Source organism: Trichechus manatus, unplaced genomic scaffold (genome assembly GCF_000243295.1).
Source record: "Trichechus manatus latirostris isolate Lorelei unplaced genomic scaffold, TriManLat1.0 scaffold00066, whole genome shotgun sequence".
Lineage (NCBI taxonomy): Eukaryota > Metazoa > Chordata > Mammalia > Sirenia > Trichechidae > Trichechus > Trichechus manatus.
The window spans coordinates 4,824,970-4,848,848 of NW_004444002.1; positions in this window are offsets into that span (position 1 = coordinate 4,824,970).

Genomic DNA, 23,879 nt, shown 5'->3' on the forward strand with positions numbered 1-23,879 from the left:
AGTCGGCTGTGGAAAAAAGAAAATGCAGTTGACTTGGAAAAACGGATACTGGACTTCTAGCATTTTTTTGAGTAAAACCAATTACGCCTCTCAGGCCATCCTAAGGAATCAAGCAGATCTAACATTTGACTCAAAACTTTAAATAGACTATAGACTCCTTAAGAGCAAGGAGAATTCCTCATAGGACTATCACGAGAAGTAAAGAGATAATGCATGTGAAGTGATTATCCAATGTCTGACATAGGGTAAAGTGAGCAACAAATGGAAGTGTCTAAATTAGTATTTTTAATCCCCGGCACAGTGGTTTAAGAACAGCTGCTAACCAAAAGTTTGGCAGTTCGAATCCACCAGCCACTCCTTGGAAACCCTATGGGGCAGTTCTACTCTGCTCTACAGGTTTGCTATGAATTGGAATCCACTCAACGGCAACGGGTTTGGCATTTTTTTTTTTTTTTTTTTACTGGTAGTTGCAGCCCTGGTGGCCCAGTGGTTAAGAGCTCAGCTGCTAACCAGAAGGTATGCAGTTTGGATCCACCATCCGCTCCTTGCAAACCGTATGGGGTAGTTCTACTCTGTCCTATAGGGTCTCTATGAGTCGGAATCAACAGCAACATGTTTGTTTTTTGTTTTTCTTTTTTAAATAGTGGTAATTAATGCTTACGTTTACTGCTATTTAGAATCTAATTTTCAAATAAATTTCTTAATAGTAAAATAAACAAAACCAAGTTTTACTAGATTTTGTACGTATACAAAATAGAATTTGGTTATAAACCATATTTTGGTTATAAACAAAGGAAGAATATTCTGTGGATGTATGTATGTATACAAAATCTAGTAAATAATAGATTGTGGTATACCTACACTTGGGAGTATCAAATAGTGAGCACTGTCTTAGTTATCTAGTGCTGCTATGACAGAAATACCGTAAATGGGTGGCTTGAAGAAACAGAAAATTATTTTCTCACAGTGTAGTAGGCTAGAAGTCTGAATTCAGGGTGCCAGCTCTAGGGGAAAACTTTCTGTCAGCTCTGGAGGAAGGTCCTCATCTGTTTGAGCTTCTGCCATTGGGTGATCTTCATACGTCTTGGCATGTATCTTTCCCCATCTCTGCTTCTAGCTCGCTTGTTTCATCTCTTTTTATCTCAAAAGAGATTGACTCTAGACATACCCTACACTAGTCCTGCCTTATTAACATAACAAACACAACCTATTCCCAAATGGGATTATAACCACAGGCATAGAGGTTAGGATTTACAACACATATTTTCAGGGGACACAGTTTAATTCGTAACAAGCTTTGATAACACAAAAGCCAGAAATGGTCTTCCACATCTATGACTCAAAACATGTTTTTCCAGACTTCTTTGCAGAGTTGATAATAGCATCAAGACTCCATTAACACTGAGATGCTTTTGATGTTCTGCTGTAACCACCAGTGAGAAGCAACTTCCAAGCTCATTAACCTAGAAAATACAGGAGTTGCTTGATTTTATGGATTTAACACTTGCAATTTCACTATTCATGAAGTGACTCCATGAGTCCAGGACCTGTAGTAACTTATAATGTTGCTGACACATGAATTTGGATCATCGGTTTGGAGAGGCTGGAATACTAGTGATGGTATAGCTAGTGAGTGAGCTGGCCAACTGCCCAGCATACACATGTCTATGTCCTTCCATACTTGTTGGGGGGTAAGCAGCAATTCTAGTGAAGTGATCAAAGTTAACTTTATTTCTATGTGAAAAATGGCCCTGAAAAGAAAAACAACTGCTAGTGTTAATGCTGGCAGTGAAAACAAAGTGCTGGTTCTTAGCCACAAAATGGTTTTGTAAATGACTTTAGTCTTGTATTTATAGAATCATTAATGGTCTGAAAAGGGTCTGTTAAATTTTTCAGTTATACTTTACTGCATTTTATGAGGGAAATTATATGCTAGAGTGATATTTGAGCATGTGGGGAGTCAAGAAGGTCTCAGGGCCTATCCTTTGTGAATGGAGAAGGCGTGCTGTCATCCCATTCTGGTGCTCCGTTACAAACAATGCATATCACTGTCAATGGATATGCTTATAAAAAAAATGTTGCAGGAACTATTGTATGTATTATCTCCCAGGTTACTCTGTAGACTGAGGGCCAGTAAACAGGTTACAAGGACATTCTAATCATTATTAAAATTCCTCAGATACAATTAAAAATGCATGTTCTCTCTAACAAAAACTGCAGGTCCTTATTAATTGGCATTTCACAAAGAGAGATGCCTTTAATCTTCACTAAATAAATGTAAAGGTATTCTTTAAGTCACAGCAATATTACGTAGCAGTTGGCACTTGGTCAAAATTTTCTATTTCCACCTGATTTATCTTCGAATGTAATTTATGCTTGGTATTGCTTTTGTTATATTCATTTTAAGGATGCATTTGTTGAAAGCTCAAGTACTGTATCTTTAAAAAGAAAGATTTTTCACTCTAAATAAAGCATCATGGGTTTGCAACGTATCTGTGTTTATTTTAAACAGCTGAGAATTAAAAATACATTTAAGTTTGAAATGCCTGTGAGTTAAGGTGTCAAAATGTAAAGGAGAAACATAAAGACAAAGACTATGTAGAGTTCAACTATTAATATAGGGCCTTGGGGATGGATTAGGAGATACTACTATTGTATCCAGATTTACAGCAATGCCCATCAAAACTTGGGAAGTCTATGATAATCCAATGGCCAACTGGAACTTTGAGCTTTATGAACACGATTGATTTTTACTGACAGAGAATCAAAAGGATAGGAAATCTCTTTGGCAACCTACGGCATAAAATAATCTTTACTTCTTCAACCAGACTGATGCTGTGAAACATGATGATTTATTTTCCTTCTCTGGGCACCATCAGGCTTCCATTGTGCGTAAAATGTTTAATTTGAATACAAACATGAATGCTTTAATAGTGGTTTATTCAGTACTCCCTGGCTTCCTTCAAGGAATTTAAGTATTAATATGACTCCTGGTAACACCCTCCTGATGAAGTATCATAATTAGGAATTCAAGGGCAGTGGGCAGTCAAAGGAAGAGCTTACACATAATTCCATAACAGCTACCATTTATTGAGCATATACCTTGCATCAGGTTTCACAGACGTTAGTTAATTTTAAAAATTTAGCTATGAGTGTATTTTTTGCTAACTATATTTTACATACAAGGATATTTCAATATAGGGAGGTTTGTTCATTCATCTATTCATTCATTGTAGAAATAATAAGTGAATACCTACTCTGTGATACAAAAATGCCCAATTTGCAATCCCTAATCTTCTGGGGAACAAAAAGCAAAATATAACAACTTTAACTTGCAGTTTATGACTGTTACAGGGCTGAGTGGGCAGTGACCTTCCCAACTCTAAGGGATTTCACACTCTAGAACCAGAGTATTTAACCTAGACTATACCTTAAACCCTTTGCCACCGAGTCAATTCTGACTAATAGCGACCGTATAGGACAGAACAGAACTGCCCCATAGGGTTTCCAAGGAGTGTCTGGTGGATTCAAACTGCCGACCTTCTGCTTACTGGCTAGCCCTTAACCACCGCGCCACAATCGACTCGAAGGCAACGGGTTTTTTTTTTAATACCTTATTAAAGGAGCCCTGGTTTGGCACAGAGGTTAAAGCCATCGGCTGCTAACCAAAAGGTCAGCGGTTCGAATCTACCAGCTGCTCTGCAGGAGAAACGCATAGCAGTCTACTTCTGTGGCAATTACGGCCTTGGTTACTATGAGTGAGAATCCAGTCAATGGCAATTTTTTTTTAATTGTTGACCTAATGCAACCTTTCTGTAAACTCCACTGATGCTATTAAAGGCCATATTGGGCACTTTGTTTTGTTTTGTTTTGTTTTCTGAATCTATTTTACAGTATAACAGGTATCACCTGTCCAGAAGTTTTATATGCTATTGTTCTAAAACAATCTTTTCTGTAATTTCAACCAGTGTTTCTAGTTTCATCTATTTGTGCCCAACTAAGTAAATCCTTTCCTTCTTTGGTGTATTTGCTCTTTAGATACACACAGACGGTTCTCGTGTTCCTTATTAGTCATTACTTAGTCAAACTGTATATAATTAATCCTTTTAATCTTTCCTCAAAAATTAGTCTCCCTGGGCTCTTCGAATGTTCTCAGCATTGTGTACTACGTATTCCCTGTTTTTTTCCCCCGACTTTCATTATAAGGCACCCTATATTCCACATGTCATTCCAATAGAATCAAATGGGAAAGAACTTTCATCTGTTTCACGTTGGCATCTGGAACTCCACACTCACAGGTGTACTTCTGCAAAGACTGTAATCATTATTCCAAGGCAGTGAGATATAGTCCATAAAACACCAGAGCCTCACAGTCCCATTTTTCACATTTGCCCAGCCATGATTCAGTCTCACATTTCCTCTTTATTTCATACCAGACACTCCTGTAGGATTATTGCGATAAGTACCTACTAATCACTGCATGTGTTTTAGCATGGATTTTTTCCAGGTGTGAAGTAGCTTTGCTTGGTTACTTACGGAGATGTTTCTATGTCCTTTGTCATTTTAGCCTTCCTTGCTTTTCCTCAGGAGCCCTGGTGGCTCAGTGGTTAAGTGCTCAGCTGCTAACCAAAAGGTCGGTGGTTCAAAACCAGCAGCCACTCCACGGGAGAAAGATGTGGCAGTCGGCTTCAGTAAGGATTACAGCCTTGGAAACCCTATGGGAGCAGTTCTACTCTGTCCTATAGGGTTGCTATAAGTCAGAATTGACTCAACGACAAAGGGTTTTTGTTTTCCTTACTATACCTACTTTATTCAGTATGACTCTGGAGGCAGACTGCCCAACATCCTACTTGCCACTTTGAGCTGTGTGACCTAGGGAAGGTTACTTGACCTCTCCGCGTCTCAATTTTATCATCTATAAAATGAGGATAACAATAGTGCCAAACATTACTGATGTAAATCAGTTAATATATTAAAGCACTCAGGACAGTGCCTAACTCATTGTTAGTGCTATATAAATATTTGCTTTATAAAACCACTTTATTGTTTATAACAGCTATTATAGGCACCTGGCATATTACACTATTCTACTATAATTTTCTTTGAGGGCCACATCCAACTATATGCAATAGACGCCATGGCCATCTGCGCCTTCTCATCTGTTTTGAATATGGCATGCACGTGTCAACAGTAGGCAATTTTCAAGTTAAGTTTTTAAGTCTGCCTATAAAACTGTCATTTTTCCACTTATTTTTCGTCTCACAAAACCGCTACAATTGACCTAGAACTCTATACCAACAGTGAACAGTAGAAAAGGAGAAGTGAATATAAATATAGTAGTATCATCAGTAAATGGTAACTTGTTAGGACCATTAGTGGCAAGAGGCTTCCAGACCCATGTTTAAAGAACAATGGTTTAATATTTCAGGAGCCTAAGCTAAAACAAAAAAGAATGATGCTCAACATACATTTGACCAAACAGAGTTTTTCCACTGGAAGGGAACAACTCCTTTACGCTACAGGAAGGGACAACTCACAGAATTGAAGTGACTTTCCCAAAGTCATACAGTTAGCTAATAACCAAGCCGGTAAGGTATAGAATTAAGGTCTTCTTCTTCCCAATGAACCAATTTATCACGCCTATATACCTAAATTCTAGTTGTGCACCTATGAATGCGTTATAACCAATCCCAAAACCAAACCCAGTGCGGTTATGTCTATTCCAACTTACAGCAACCCTACAGGACAGAGCAGAACTGCCCCGTAGGGTTTCCAAGGCTGTAAATCTTTACAGAAGCAGACTGCCGCCTCTTTCTCCCAAGGAGCAGCTGTTGAGTGCCAACCGCTGACCTTTTGGTTAACAACCGAGTGCTTTAACCACTGCACCACCAGCGTTCCTCTGAATGCAGTATAATAGCACCCACTATCTCCCTCTTGACGATACACCTTTCACTGGATTTATAGCCTACCTCTTATCAGTTGTATATTTGGCATGGATAGATATTGGAAGAGTTTTTTTTTTTTTCTTCTTCTAGCAGGTTTAATTTTTCTGATGACTTGCTTTTTTAGGCTAGTGCTTTTACCCCAAATCATAACCAAAAATGCTGGGATTATCAGGCACCACTGCAGGACAGAGGGAGAGACACCCTTTAGTAAGTAGGTCTTATGGCACCCCTCAAATGGTACGACTCAGGGAGCTAAATGCTTCTCTAACCTATCTGCGTGGTCCCAGAAGCATGAGTCAATTGTGTTCATTTACCATTAGTAACCATTAAGATATACCCAAATTTGCCTGTTATTAATAATATAGACCAATCTTAGATTAAGCTTCCAATGGATTGAAAACAAACAAAAAATAAACAGTGAAACCTGAAACTAACCGTTTAAAAAACGTACGTACAAAGGTTCTTAGTGAGGCTGAAGATAACTAGACGCTGCTATTTAGGGAACAACTCAGACAATAAAATCAGATGCCTACAACTACAGTGATTGAAGATTGCAGTTTATATCACAAATTAAAAAATGAATCATTACGTTGATCCTAGTTGTCATTTTACATGTTACACAAGACCATCTGTTTAAGAGGACTTTATGAAAATGTTGAGCCTTTTCTTATTAACCTTGATTGAATTGAATGTATTTCTTCGTAATTCCCATTTAATTGGCATAAAATGTACTATCAGTGATTTAAAATAATGGTAACTAAATTTCTTAAGATGCACTGCATAAAGATATACCAGATTGTCACAGCACTATCAAAGTTTAATTGATCTAATTTAGATCTCATCTTACCAAACTGTGCATTATAATTCTCCTTCTTTGACCAAATGATTGCAATCTTGTCACTTGTATTTATACATGTCATTAACATCTCAAAACCCTTCCAATTTCAAAGAGTTGTGGTTTTTGAAAAATTTCACTCTCCTTCACTGATCAACTACTAAATTATTTAGAGGTGTGTTCTGCATGCGCAAGCGGATTTACCTTGAAGCTTAAGCCTCAGGACACCTCCCTTTCATAGGCCCCTTCCAAATATTTGCTTTCATCCCTAATTTTGCATTTGTCATTTTGTGTTCTTTTGTAAAGTGGGGACCCCAAACTGTATAATCTCAGGCCCCCAGGAAACCTGGATCTTCACCTGCCTGCAAGTCTTCCAGAAAGAGAAGATTTCTGAAAGAAAAGCTGTAGACACTTAAAACCCGTTGCCATCAATTCCATTCCAACTCATAGCGACTCTATAGGACAGAGTAGAACTGCCCCACGGGTTTCCAATGAGCAGCTGGTGGCTTCAAACTGCTGACATTTTGACTGGTAGCCGAAACACTCAGGACAACAAAAGTCAAGTAACTGAAACTCTGTGGAAGTTAGGACCATAAAATGTTATGATATTTATCTCTCTGCCTCATGGTAAGCACCTCCCTAGCACTCAGATTGTAGTTCCCACGACTGGGAAACTGAAAAAGCCCATCCATTTCAAAAACCCATTCATATGCTTGATAGAGGCAACTCTCATCAGGTACAATATTTTTTAAAACATCGCTAGATGTATTTTACAACATCAACTCTCCTCCTAATTAATACAGCATATTCTGATTAGTAAGATTCTGTTTGGATTCTGTGTCTCACTGCACAATCAGTGTTCCATCTTGATTCACTGATTACATCTATTTTGCCATATATAACATCCTTTCTTCTGATGATAAAAATCTAAGCTGAAGGAAGAAAATTGATACTATTCATCTTTGGAGATTTGCAATAAAATTTAGGCTCATGACCTCAGTGAACTGGTTTTCACCAGATATTGCTATTTGTTTTCAGAAAGTAATCTTCTGGAGTTGGGAGACTCTGTCCTACAATTCACTCTCCTTATCTATTAAAGGCTACTTTACTTGGATATTGCTTTAATGTTAATTTGGGAGTCATTAAAGCAATAAGAGTTACCAATAATACAACACTCCTACCCAATATTCATGGAGCCCTGGTGGCGCAGTGGTTAAGAGCCTGGCTGCTAACCAAAAGGTCAGCGATTTGAATCCACTAGCTGCTCCTTGGAAACCCTATGGGGCAGTTCTACTCTGTTCTATAGAGTCACTATGAGTTGGAATCAACTTGATGGCAACGGGTTTGGTTTTCTGGTTTACCCAATCTTCACGCTCAGCTATGATCTCAAAGTTTCTTTCCAACTCTAACATACTAGGTTATGTAAGTCCTAAAGAAATGGAACATTTTATCTTCTCTCTGTCTTCTAAGGAATAAATGTGAGTGTACTTGCTTTGGATATAAGCACTATTTTTATGATGTTTTTGTTTTGTTTTAGGCTAGTGCCTTAATTGCAAACCATAACCAAATGTTAGGATTTTCAGGCACCAGTGCAGGACAGTGGGGGAGATAGTCTTCAAGCAATTAGATCTTGTGGCACCCCTAAAATGGTACCAAGGGGTTATATCCTCTCTTATCTTAGTGATGTTGAGAATAGCTGAAGGAAGCTTGGAAGAACAGTAAGGAGAATAAAAAAGAGGAGAGTAGAAGAAAAAAATTGAAGAGGACAGCACCACATGGGTAAATGCTGGCAAAATGTATGGAAATACAGCAGGTCAAGTAGACCGTCTGTGCTTTAGTGACTTTTAAAGATATTATTCATTGTATTTTTCACAAGATAATCCAAACCTTTCATATATGGACATATTCTATGCTTCAATTAACGGGCGCTTTCAGTTCAACAGCTTTAAGCATGACTTCAGTACTCTTAGACAAAAAGCTACTTGAAAGCTGAGGTTTACATTAATTTCTCTTCATCACAGAAATAGACACAATTTAAGTTTAAAAGCAGCAATACACCTTGAAGTGAATGCCAGTAATGAGCTGAGTTACTTCTACTAGATTTCTGAATCAGGCTTAGGCAGAACTGTAAAGCAGGTGACTTTGTTCTTTCGAGATCCACTTTTTCTTTCTAATCCCTTTTGCATTATTTCCATATAATTTCCCTTGTATATCTTAGTAGGTAACACCAATAATTTCAGACAATCTTCTGACTTAATACAAATGCAATGGACAGTAATATGATCTTCAGACTTGCCCGTCTCTCCCACTCCTGAACCAAAACTCGTCTTCCCCTTAGAACGCTGATCTCAAATGAGAAACCTGAAAAATATCTGGAAAAACTAATCAGTCAAAGATGTCAATACAGGTATTTGTAGTTTAACATGGGACTCTGGAAGAAGCCCTGTTGGCGCAGTGTTTAAGCACTCGGCTGCTAACCAAAAGGTAGGTGGTTCGAACTCACCAGCCGCTACGTGGGAGAAAGATGTGGCAGTCTGCTTCTGTAAAAATTATACCCTTGGAAACTCTATGGGGCAGTTGTACTCCATCCTACGGGGTAGCTATGATTCAGAATCGACTTGACAGAAACAGGATGGGACTCTTACAGCAATAATGCCTTAACTCTAAGGAAGAAACTTCAGGAACTATAGTAGAGTATGTGGGAACTGGGGAGAAAAAGGAAAAAAAAAAAAAGACGTAGATGCCAAAGGTAAGGGCGCTGATGAAAAAACCCTCCTGTTTTATAATATATTCCAAGTGGGACTGTTAAAAGAAATATGATAGACCATTTAGTAGGGAATATCATCAGGCCAGGCCTAGATCATACCAGGTAACAAAGGACGAGGGACTGAGCCGACTTTTGATAAGTGTCAAAAGTCAGACTCAGGCTTAGAGTTTAACAACAGGTTGGCCAGTACTGTATACAACTTAGGGTATTTACAGGCAAGGAGATCACATCTGGGTTAGAAAGTCTAAGAACAGGTTAATTTGACCTTGATCTTGAGAGATGAGTAGGTGCCTATCAAATTACAGAGATTTAAAAAAAAATTTAAATCACCATATCATACAGAATCTTCCTTAATACACCTAAATTAAAATAGAAATACATCTCTTTAGCCTAAGTACTCTTCATCACTAACCACAACAAAGACTATGTAAATTCCAGGCTGTGGTGCTATTAATTGTCAACCTAGAAAACATTCACATCTTTGTGTTAATATTAAATCCAAGTCCTTATACAATAGGATACTCTTATATATTGAATGACAAATAAATCATGTGGGGGAATGGGGGTCTAACATATCACCAACTCGTGTATCTTGATGAATAATTTCAAATTTGTTACAAGATATGACAAATTATTTTTTTATTTTAACATGCATATTAGTATTCCATCAGCAATTCATTTCTCAATGGTTAGTTCAGATTTATTCCTGAAATATACCTAAAACCTAATGATATCCCACTTAATCTCGATGCTATAGAGTAGCCTGTGGTTTTGTTACTGGTTGAAAGCAATCTTTCAATGTATTACACTCCTATGCATATATCCATGGGGAAAGTTGGAACCATGTCTGCTTGTTTTTTTTATCCCCCCTCCATTTTTGTTCTTTACTCCTGAACACTTTACTGCCTGTGGCTACAGTTGATGTGTATTAATTGCCAAGGAGGGTGGGATATCTACATTCAGAGTTCAGGAAAGCCGCATTCCTTAATCATTATGCCAGTTAGGCATACCCCTTCCTTTGCCATGGTAATCTGACCACCATTAGTCCTGGAGTCCTCTGTGATTTCAGTGTAGGTAGAATACAGTTGTTTCCTAACAGTCAAGACAGTGAATTATTGCCACCAGTCAGCTCCAGATTCTTTCTAATATTAAATTTTTCATTCATTGAGAGTTTAAAGCACCTCAATGAATGAGCAGTGACTCATTGAGATTAAGCCAAAAAGTTTCACCAATTAATTTCAATTAAAAGAACCCCTACATGTACGCATTACAACATCATTTTTCATTTCAAAAACACTAGAAACATACTCTACCATTTTAGTTCTTGGTAGAAGCAGAACAACTAGTTCCTATGTTTGTGGAGAAATAAAATATAGGAAGAGTAGTATTAAAAACAGGAAAAAAGGAAATTCTAAACATTTGCAACCCATTTCTACTGACATAAACTCAACTGAGAGGAGAACCACTAAGTAACCAGATCTGTTCCTTTTTTACAGCTGTATTAAAGGGTGAAGGAAATAAGTGTTAGTACAAAAATACTAGCCTTTTAGAAGGAGTTATTTTTTACCAACATGCCTATATTCGTAAAAGAGCCAAGGTTACTCATGCACTCACAATGACTAAAAATCTTTCCCTGCACTCTGTCGAAAAACATGGAATATGTTTGGATACACTAGCAACCTTAGACATGAGATACCTTGGATGACTCTCCGAAGAAAGGATGTATGTGAACCTTCACAGGCATTTGTAATGAAGAAGAAATGTCCTAAATACCTACACCAAGTCTCTGTCAAAGGCCATAGCATTCTTACTTACCTTTTGCTACTTGTTCTCACCTATACAATCCCATACCTGATAGTTAAAGCCCAGCACTAAACGAAATCAAGGTCGGGGTTCGATCCTCAGATGGGCAAGCTATCATTTCTCTGTTCCATGGTATCTATGAACAAAACAACCCTAATTACAACTGGCTGCTGCAGAAAAGTGTGCCACAGGTCACAAAGGAATCGGTAAGACCATCAACATTTATAAACTAATCAAGAAACACATCCTGCTGACTGGCGGTCGGGAGGGTCACCTTCCTTTGACCTCTAAACCCTTCCATGCCCCCAAATCAACAAACTTCCCTAGAAGCCAGACAACTGAGAAAGTTAAGACAGAAAAGCAGATTTGCTCGTGCGCGCATGCGTATTGGGGGATGGAGTAAGGGGAAAGTAAATGAAGCTTATTACTACCCAAGCACCATTTAATACAAATACCTGAAAAGAGGCTACGCACATCTGTGGGAACAATTCGGTTTTGAATACTTCAAAAAAGCAGTGATATTTTTCAATCCTTTCCCAGTTTCCTGCTCAGTAGATGTTTAAAATATTTACTTATATATTTCTGCTTCTAGAGACCACAAATTGACTTCAATAAAATAGGATCATAAATGCTATTTTAGAGTAAGAACCTCGCTACTTTTAGAACCAGCTTTTAGAATTTAAAAATGAACATTAATATACCTGAATTATTAAACTATTTTAAGCGTGTTTTGTGCATATCCAGCACAATATGCCTGCTTCAGGTTTACATAATAAGAACAATAACAATACTGTTTCCCACTTTTAGCTCAGAGTGGACAAGCTATAGGCATTCATTATGAGTAATGCACATTAGTTAAAATTTACTACTAAGCTGTAAGAGTTCACTATAAATCATTTTTAGAGACCCCCCAGCTGTTTTTATTATGCTACTTTAAAAAAATAAATCATCAAGAAAATGCCTCAGGAAAATATGATGTCACCAAATATCTGGTCAAGTAAAATGAGAAAATACTAATTCTCAATTCAAATAATATAACACTCATAAACATATTTCAGAAATTAGTGGTAATTAAAATGGAAGGACCTGGAGAAATTGTTGAATTGATGTATGTTTTCACCATAACTGAAACAACAATAACAACTGAAGGGGCACTGGTATGTGTACTATGAGTAGTGGGATCTCAGAAAAAGGCTCCTAGAAAGAATTTTGCTACTCATTTTGCTTTAGCTACTAATTGCCACAAAACTATGCTACATATCCTCTCCCGAATATATATCCACACTCAAATAGCTAGCCTGGTACATAGTCAAGTATGGTCAGTTTCATTAATTCGAAGACAACTTTCTAAATCCAACTCCAATTCAGAAACTCCCTTTTATGTTTTTGTAACACTTAACGAGGATTTTAAACTCCACCTTTTAATTTTAGGTTAATTGTAACCCAGGGGACACTAGTTACCTTTTGACACTCCCCCAAATTACTTGTTAACTGGAAGACATATACTCAAACTGAAGTCAAGAGGATCAGGAGGAAAGGCAGTAGTATCAAGACAAGGAGGGTAGAAAAGATTTCTAGCACAGCCACTTAGCAAAACCATTTAGCCACGGGGTATTGTGCCAATTTGAAAGGCAAAGAAAGTTCCTGACAATTTTTTCATTCTTTCTCAGAAGCAAAATATACTTTTTGCAATCAAGATCTCCTTTTTCTTGAGTAGAACCAGCTCCTCAGTAAAACAACGCAGGTAATTCCAGAAGCAGAGCACTTCAAAACCTGTGATGCTCCACCTTTGCCTTTAGGAGTCCATTTAAAACATATTCAGCTATTCTATTTTCTAAATAAGTAAAAAATAATGTTTTCAAGCCATTTTAAAAAGCAATCTTACTGTCTCATAATCTCCTGGTTGGATCAACATCTACTAACACAATTTTAGCAGAATACATGATGCAAATGACTATAGGTGACAGTAACAATCTATCACCATAGAGACAGAAAGTAGACTACTAGTTGCTGAGGACTGGGGGGCTGAGGGGCTGAGGAGGGTGAGAGCATAAGGGTTGTTGTTAGTTGCCATGGAGTCAACTCTGACGCATGGCGACCCCTTGCATGCAGAGCAGAACTGCTCCACTGAGTTTTCAGGGCTGTGACCTTTCAGAAGCAGATTGCCAGGCTTGTCTTCTGAGGTGCCTCTGGGTGGTTTCAAACCACCAAACTTTGGCTACTAGTCAAGCGCTTAACCATTTGTGCCACCCAGGAAGACCTAGTTAAAAGGGTACAGGGTTTCTTTTTGAAGTGATGAAAATGTTAAACTGACTGTGGTGATGGTTGCACGTAGCTGTGAATATACTAAAAAACACTGAATTGTACACTTTAATTGGGTGGACTGTATGGTATGTATGTTAATAACATCTCAATAAAGCTATTATAAAAAATGTAGACAAACAATACATGTAGTAGTCAAGAGTGCACATTGGTTACCTAGATTCTGAATTCCAGTTCTCTTACTTGTAGCCTCTGGAAACTTGGGGAAGTTACATAAAGTTACTAAGCGTCAATTTTCACATTTGTAGATCTGGAGTAAATTATAGTACTTATGCCCTGGTGGCACAGTGGTTAAAGTGCTCAGCTGCTAACCGAAAGGTCGAGGGTTCGAAGCCACCAGCCACTCTGTGGGAGAAAGGTGTGGCAGTCTGCTTCCTTAAAGATTTACAGCCTTGGAAACCCTATTGGGGCAGTTTTACTCCGTCCTATAGGGTCACTATGAGTCCAAATCGACTCAATGGCGGTGGTTTGGTTTTGGATGCACATGCAGTCGTTGTGAACATTAAACATGATAATGCATGCAAAAGTGCTTACTTAGTCCAATGCCTGGCAAGTGATAAGTGCTCAATGTTGTCTATTTTTCTCTTCCTCTTTCTCCTCCTTTTTAACTAACAAATATATTGAGATTTAAGGAGCCCTCGTGGCATAACAGTTAAGCCCTCAGCTGCTCACCGAAAGGTCAGCAGTTCAAACCCACCAGCCACTCATTGAGAAAAAGATGTGGCAGACTGCTTCTGTAAAGATTTACAGCCTTGGAAACCCTCTGGGGCAGTTCTATTCTCTCCTATAGGGTCGCTAGGAGGTGGAATCTACTCAATGGCACACAACATCATAGTGAGATATAATTCACATAACGTAAAACTCACTCTTAAAGTGTACAGCAAAGCAGTTTTTAGCATAGTCACAGAATTGTGCAACCATTACCACTATCTAATTTCAGAACATTCTCATCATCCCTAAAAGAAATGTCATACCCTTTAGTAGTCACTCATCATTCCCGTCTCACCTGAGTCCCTGGCAACCACTAATCTACTTTCTGTCTCTATAGATTTGGCTATTTTGGACATTTCATATAAATGGAATCATCCAGTATGTAGCCTTTTGTGACTGTCTTCTTTCACTTAGCATATTTTTAAGGTTCATCCATGTTGTAGCATTTAACAGTACTTCATTCAGTTTTTACGGCCGAATAATATTTCATCCTATGGATAGAGCACATTTTGTTTATCCATTCATCAGTTGACGAACATTTGAATTGTTTCTACTTTTTGGCTATTATGAATAATGCCGCTATGAACCCACCAGCAATGCATGAGGGTTCTGATTTCTCCACATTCTTGCAAACACTTGTTTTCCATTTTTCTGATAGTAGCCATCCTAGTGGATGTGAAGGAGTATCTCATTGTGGTTTTGATTTGCATTTCCCTGACAGCTAATTATGTTGAGCATCTTTTGAGGTGCTTCTTGGCCATTTGTATATCATTTTGGAAACAAGTTTATTCAATTTTTTTATCACTAACTTGTAATTGTTCTTTAAATATTCTGGACACAAGTCTTTTATCAAATATATAGTTTGCAAACGTTTCCTCCCATTCTTTGGGTTATCATATCATTTTCTTGATGATGTCCTCTATTATTATTATTATTACTATTAACTATAGAAAGTAAAAAAAAAAGTGCTCATCAACAATACTGACACAATGACATCCCCATTCATATTTCCTTCTAATTTCTAAATGGTTCTGATGCAGACAGCACTGGCAGATTACTCCAGAATCCAACAGCTGGAGAAGTACAAAATCTTAAAGTGATAGCACAAACAATACCAAATGTCAGCCAGAAAGCAGGGTCTCAGGGGACGTTTAATGTGCTGTTGACAGTAACTAGTGAGGCTAGTAAACCATGTTTCGGAAGACAGACCAAAATCACAGAAAATCTGGAAGCTCGAATGGACAGGGTCAAATAGGAACAGTGCCAAGTTGCTCTTCGAATGGTTTTTTGTTTGTTTGTTGCATTGCTTTACTTTTTATCGTTCCATAAATTAAAAGAAACACAGAAATGAGAACACATAATTAAAGTGGAATGCTGTCCTTTTCAATTACTGAAGTAATTGGATGCAGTGGAGAAATTTAATACATTCTGCTTTAACCAAAAACACCTTACATTGCTAAAGGCCCAATCCAAGCCACCAAAACTTTGCTTGCCCTCCTGTAGGAGCAAGATCGACTCCTAAGGTAGCGTCACACAACCAAATATATAATCCAAGGAAGTGACCAGATATCCCATCTCCTTTAAAGACACAGTGATAATGTGAAAAGGACATTAAGTTTATTTCTCACATGAAGACTGACATTATTAAAATCTAAAAAACTGCAATCCAACAGATCTCTCAAATAAAACAGATCATACAACTCCACTTCCTGCCCACAAGCACCAAGGACTTTTATGTTAAGAAGACAAATGTTTCAGACTTTGCCAATAAAAAATAGAAACAGAGAAAGGGTTGCTCCACCAAGTACATTTTCCAAAAGTGGCACAATTTTAACACATTTTAAGGTAGCATGTTGAGATGCTAGTTGCTAAGACTATGTATGACAAAAGATGGTAGGAGACTGTGAAAATCTTAGAGAATAGTAATAATAATAATAGCTAATATTGATTGAACATTTACAATGTTTCAGGCACTACACTAAGTGCTTTAGGAGTATTAACTCGTTTAATCCTTCCAATTCCCATTTTTTTCAGATAAAGTTCAATAACTTGCTTAAGATCACACTACCAGTAAACTGCAGAGCTGGGATTTCAATCCAGACAGAGAAGCCAGTCCAAGGGTACTGATGTTTTTACATGCTGATTCCCACACTTACCAATTGCAAAGAACATGGGCTCCTTCCCTACAGATTAGCTGTTTGATTTCGGAGTCATCTCTTTGTTTAATCTCATTCTTTCATTTCTAGAAAGACGTGACTGACTTAGATCAGTGGTTTGCAAAGTGTACGCAGGCTGCCTATACTGGTGGCAAAAGGGACGGAGTCACATGGTCAGTGGCTGCAGGGTGGGGTGTGGCTGGCTAGCACTGTCACCTCTGCCACCCTCTCCCTCGTCTTTGTCTCTTGCATGGTTTGGGTTCTATATAAGATTACATTTGTAGAAAAAACAGTAAGCACTTAAATAGAAATTTCTTTGTGCAGGGCAATGTTCTATATGCTTTTTATGCACTAGCTGCTTTAGTATTCATAAAAACCTTATTAAATGGATGCTATTATGGTCCCCAGAACCCTGGTGGCGCAGTGGTTGAGAGCTACGGCTGCTAACGGGAAGGTCGACAGTTTGAATCCACCAGCCACTCCTTGGAAACCCTACGGGGCAGTTCTACTCTGTCCTATAGGGTCACTATGAGTCGGAATCGACTCGAGGGCAGCGAGATTTTGTTGTTGTTATTATGATCCCCATTTTTCAGATGGAGTAACTGAGGCACAGAGGTTAAGTAACTTGCCCAAGTTCTTGGAACTAGTAAATAGAAAATGCAGATTTTGAATCCAGGCTGTCTTCACAATCCATGCTCTTAACCACTATGTTACACCATGTCTCAAAAAAAACTTTTTTCCTCTTGCTTAAAACATAAAATCATGAAATCCACTAGTCATATAACTTCAAAGGACCTCCTTAGCTTTAAAAATTCTGTAGTTCTACAATGAGGTAAGTAAACTAATATTCAAATTTAGTCATAGGGTAGGCCCAAGGGTCAAGATGAAAAACAACAGGTTTTGGTGAGGATGTAAAATGGTGCAGCTGCTGTGGAAAACAGTTTGGTGGTTCCTCAAAAAGTTAAACGTAGAACAACAGTATGACACCAAAGTGCACTGCAGAATTATTCACAATAGCTAAAATGTGGAAACAACCCGAATGTCCATCGAGGGGTGAATGAATAAACCAATATGGTATATACATATAATGGAATGCTACTCAGTTATAAAGAGTAATGAAGTCCTCATACATGCCACAACATGGATGCACCTTGAAAATATTATGCTGAGTGAAATAAGTCAGTCACAAAAGGACAAACATTGTATGATCCCACTTATATGAAATATTTAGAATAGGTAAGCGTACAGAGACCAAAGTTTATTAGTGCTTAACAAGGGTGGGAGGGAGGGGGAAAGAGGGAGTCATTGCTTAGGGAGCACTAAGCTTCTATTAAGGTTAATGTTATATGTATATATATATGTGTATATAAAACATATGTATATATATAAAACAAAAATCCTCACAACTGGACTAATAAACAACATCATGATAAACGGAGAAAAGATTGATGTTATCAAGGATTTCATTTTACTTGTGGAGCCACAATCAACACCCATGGAAGCAGCAGTCAGGAAATAAATGACATATTGCATTGGGCAAATCTGTGCAAAAGACCTCTTCAAAGTATTCAAAAGCAAAGGTGTCACTTTGAGGACTAAGGTGTGCCTGACCCCAAGCCATGGTATTTTCAATCACTTCACGTGCATGCGAAAGCTGGACGATGAATAAGGAAGTCTGAAGAAGAACTGACGCCTTTGAATTGTGGTGTTGGTGAAGAACACTGAATATACCATGGACTGCCAAAAGAACCAACAAATCTGTCTTGGAAGAAGTGCAACCAGAATGTTGCTTAGAAGTAAGGATAGCGAGACTACATCTCACATACTTTGGACATGTTATCAGGAGGGATCAGTCCCTGGAGAAGCACATCATGCTTGGTAAAGTAGAGGGTCAGCAAAAGAGAGAAAGACCCTTGGGGAGAGGGATTGATATAGTGGCTGCAACAATGGGCTCAAACATAGCAGCAATTGTGAAGCTGGCACAGGACCCGGAGTGTTTCATTCTGTTGTACACAGGGTCGCTATGAGTCGGAATCGACTCGACAGCACCTAGCAATAACAACAACATATATATATATATATATATATATATATTTACCACAATAATAATTTAAAAAAAAGATGTTGTGTTGTATGCTGTTGAGTAGATTTTGACTCATAGCGACTCTATAAGACAGAGCAGAACTGCCCCATAGGGTTTCCTAGACTGTAATCTTTACAGGAGCAGCTCACCAGGTTTTTTCTCCTGAATTGAACTCAGATTTCTTGGGTACTATTTCTGTACTTTTTCCAAGTACACTTACCCTCCCCTCTTCCTCTAGAAGCTACTGCAGGGTTTCTCCATCTTGATACTGTTGACATTTTGAGTTGGATGATTCGTTGTGGGAGTCTGCCCTGAGAATGTAGGATGTTTAGCAGCATCCCTGGCCTCTACCCACTGGATGCGAGTAGCACCCCTCCCAAGTTATGACAATGAAAAATGTATTGACATATCCAAATGTCCCCTGGGGATCAAAATCACCCCCAATTAAGAAGTACTGTTCTCACAAAACAAATAGTTTCCCATCTTTGCATAGCTCACTCCTGACCTTCCTTCACCTTTAAACTTAAATGTCACTTCCTTAGGGAAGTCTTCCCTGCCCACCAGACTAGGTTTAATGACTCCGGTAGATTTTCTTATAACATCTGGTAATTATCCTTTAACATACTTACCAAAATTTCAATTTTATACTATTTCTTGTCTGTCTTAACTTTAAATTCCATAAGGGTAAAGACTGGATCTATTTCATCGCTATATTCCTAATGCTTTTCATAGTAACGACATATAACAGGTGTTCAAGAAATATTTGTTAAATGAAGAATGATAGTTGGTTGCCCCATCCTCTCTGTTCCTGTTTGTATTGTAATACTCGTCAAATTTCTATAGTAAGTTTCTGTTTACACTGTGACTCTCCTTCAGGATAGGGGAGAGAAGACATATCTTATTCTGTTTCCCCAGTATGAACCACAATCATTGGCAAATGGTGACGTGTATTTCTTAACGCACATACATGAAGTGTGCTGCCCAAGCCTTTACTGAACTTTCTAAGGAAGTAAAACTACTTTTTGGACTTTCAGCTAGTGATAAACTAAAAATGAACTGAGGGTTAATATTCAGTTAACCAAAAATGTGATTAAGTTGACAGTCCTGCAAATATTATCTCTCATTTGCAAGATACATTTCAGTTGGTACCAACGTATCATAAAGGCGAAAAAGCTCCAGAAGTGCATTCAGTTAAAAAAAATTCTGTCTATAAATGGCGAACTAACTTGGCTGATTTTTTCCCCAAGTGACTGAATATTTCAACATTAAGTAGAGAAAGCTTGAAACCAGCAACATATAGGACAGAGAAAGGAAAGCAGCATAAGTAAGTCTCTGTTATAAGTCAAGTTGAAGTATTTTTGTTTCTTTATTCAACGCTGGTTTTTGATGTCCTAAAGTGAGTCCAATTTTAAAGCTTCAGTTTGACAGGGAAAATATCAAAGAATAGAAAGGAGACATGTGGAGGATAGGAGGGTAACATTTTTCTGTGCACTGCCTTTCTTGGCATGACCCTTGCAAGGGAAATATGAAGAAAAATGTGTGAGACAGAAGTTAAGTGGCAAGTGAAATTATTATGTTTGAGGCAAACATAATATGTGTGCCATGGTGGACAGATACAAAATGCATCCCCATAAAAGCATGTTTGGTGTGTTCTACAAGTACTCTTAAAGCTCTGGGAAAATACAGTTATTTTCTTCTCCAACATTTGTCACTTTTTAAATTGTAAAACTCTTGTTCCAAAAGAAAAAAAAATGAATTCAGTCACACATCACCCAGTCCATACAAGCCAATCCATATAAGCCAATGTTTATTAATAACTATGATCTCAGATGCCATTCATTGATGGTCCACATACTATATGCATAAATTATAATGCTGACCCCATTTCTTTAAGGTAGTTAATACTGCTACCATTTTATAAAGTGAAAACTGAGACCCATAGAATTTAGATAACTCGAACAAGATTTTGCAGCTAATAAGTGTCAGGGCTGGGATTTGAATTCAGGTCTGCCTTTTCTTTATATTTTAATGGAGGAGATTGAGAAACCTTTTAGTATAGTCAATTAATGCCCCTGACATATTTCTTTCCCAGTACCTTTTATACTTTATTGCTCTGATTATTATATCTCAGACAACGAGTTTCTCAAGGGCAGATGCCATCTTCTTCATTTCTATATTTCCAGTAACTATCCAGGGAATGGCACATAGTAGGTATTCAGCACATGGTTTTTGAATGAATGAATAAAAATTTTGTCAACATAAATTCAATAAAACCATTTGGGGACATTTCTATCCATATTTTGTCCATCCCTTTGCAGTGACAAGGCACATTCCAAGGAAGAACAAGCAGTGACTAGGTGCATGGAAATCCTTATTTAATAAGAAGCTGGGGCTACTTGACAAAGGGTTTCATGTAGGCTTGAACAATTATGTATTTAAGACAAAATTTTAATCAACATCAGGTCACCGGATCACATTTTATCTGAAAAAGAGGTTGAAGGAAATATGCAGTCATTCTACAACATTATTCTTCATTTTAGAAGTCAGGGACTATTTCAGGACTCTTGTTAGAGTCTAAAATACTGGCCTCCTCCATCTACCTTATCATGCTTAGAAACCAACGTTCATTTCTTCTGAATAGTTTTTATAATTACTTTCTTTCATGCCCAACACAGTACCACAAACGCGCTTTACAATCACAAAACAATATTATTCCTAGTTCTGTTGCATCTAGCATTTGCATGCATTGCCAAATGAATAAAACAATATTTGTGCCATGGCCATTACCTAAATTATAGATTATTATCATGCCCTTCACTAATGAAAATTCTAAACTTCTATACTGGCCATCAAAGTCAATGGAAACAGAAGCTATCCTTAAGCAAGGAATTCTTGAACATTGGGACATAATAATGATTTCATTAAATGACAGCTTTTGAAAAGCTAAAAAAAATTCATTTCAATGTGAATGGTGAGAGAGAATGTCATAAAGATGTATTATCTGGCGTCTCTGAAGAGATAAGAAATTAAGCTGAGCTGAAGCAACATATCTATTCCAGAAACAGAGACTGTAATCAGACATTTTTCAAAATATAGAATTAAAAAAAAAAGGAGTCATTGTACAATGGGTAATTAAAAACCTACAGAAAAATCCAGGAGGCTCTTCCTCACCTCTGAGACTGTCATTATTCCCCTCAAGGCTACTGTCAGAAGCAGCAGTCTGCGCTGGATGCCCCACACTGCTGACCAAGAATGATGCTTCTTAGGCTCTTGGGGAGGGCAACTAAGACGAATTGTGTAACCAGCACAGCATTAACTCTAACATCCAAAAACCAGCACAGCAGAATTCATACATCTAAATGAGTGTGTTGGCTTCTTAACTGATTCTGTCACCTTGTGATGCCATAAACATATAACAATGCTGTCATTATCCAAAACATTTTTGGAATTTCTGTTTGACAATTATCTTTAGTGTTTGTTTATAAGCTGTTTAATTAAAACAATAGGTTTTTACTATTCTAGAGTTTTTTTTTATCAAAATTCTTGCTACATATTTTGAACACCTTTATTCAACAGTTTTGATTCCAAATAAATTTTGGCTATTCCCAAAAACCAAATCCATCTTCAAAGAAAAAAAAAAAGTCCTACTAGTGAGAATATTTAATGATAATTCCTAAGGTCTAAAACCAATACTCAGAAAGAAATCCTCGGAAAAAATTTTAGAATAATATCACTGGAATCAGTGTATAGCCCGAGATGATTATTCCTATAGGGGTCGTGCTCATTTGTATGCATATATCCTTGCAAGATAATTCATTTTATTACACACGCACACACACATTTTTATTCCTATAGACAATTCAAGAAAATATATAAAGAAAAAATTTACCTTCAAGGATGTGGGAATGGAAAGTTGAGCAAGAGAATAGGGGAACTTCTACTTTTACTTTATATATCCTGTTTTGAAGGAATAAATGAATGAATATATATATACAAATACACATATAGATATATTTTTAATGTGACCATGTATAGCATTCATAATAACAAGTGAAGGAGGGCAGGAGGGTAGGAGTGAGGGACGGAGGAAGAAGGAAGGAAGGAAGGCAAGAACAAAGGGAAATAGAAATAAGAGAGGAAGAAGGGAAGGAAGAGAGGAGAGAGGGTGGAAGGAAGGGGAGAAGAAAGGAAAGTAGTTTGAAGACCTAACACCTAAATACCCAGGTTTGATTCCAGTACAATATACCTCATGCATAGTCACCACCCATTTGTCAGTGGAGACTTGGGTGTTGGTATGATGCTGCACAGGTTTCAGTGGAACTTCCAGGTTAAGACGAACTAGGAAGATGGGCCTGACAATCTACTTCCAAAAATCGGCCAATGAAAACTCTGTTGTTGTTGTTAGGTGCCGTCGAATAGGTTCTGACTCATAGCAACCCTATGTACAACAGAACAAAACACTGCCTGGTCCTGCACCATCCTCACAATCGTTGTTATACTTGAAAACTCTGTGATCACAATGGTCAGATCTGCAGTCGTTCACGGGGATGGCATAGGATGGAACGGGACCGGGCAGCATATAGTTCCATTGTGCATGGGGTTGCCATGAGTCGGGGGCCAACTCGATGGCAGCTAACAACAACAGAAAATACCCTGAAGTCAGATCTTCTATGTTTTTAATTGCATTTTCTACATCAAGCCATTTTATGTGTCATTTTGTCTCCACGTTAAAATCTCGTGTTGTCAATAGCAAAAAGATAGAAACAACCTACATGCCTATCAACGGACGAATGGATAAACAAATTATGGTACATCCACACGATGGAATACTACGCAATGATAAAGAACAACGATAAAGCCGTGAAACATAACATGGAGGAAGCTGGAGGTCATTATGCTGAAGGACAAAAAATCACAGAAGGACAAAAATTATATGAGACCACCTTTATAAGAACTCAAGAAAAGTTTTAAACACAGAAGACAACATTCCTTGATGGTAACTAGGGTGGGGAGGGAGGGAGAGGGTTATTCAATAACTAAATAGTAGACAAGAATTATCTTAGGTGAAGGGAAGGACAGCACACACTATAGGGCAAGTCAGCACAATTGGAGTAAACCAAAGCTAAGAAGTTTCCTGAATACAATCAAATACTTTGAGGGACAGAGTAGCAGGGGTAGGGATCTGGGGACCATGCTTTCAGGGTACATCTAGGTCAACTGGCATAACAAAGCTTATTAAGAAAATGTTCTGCATCCT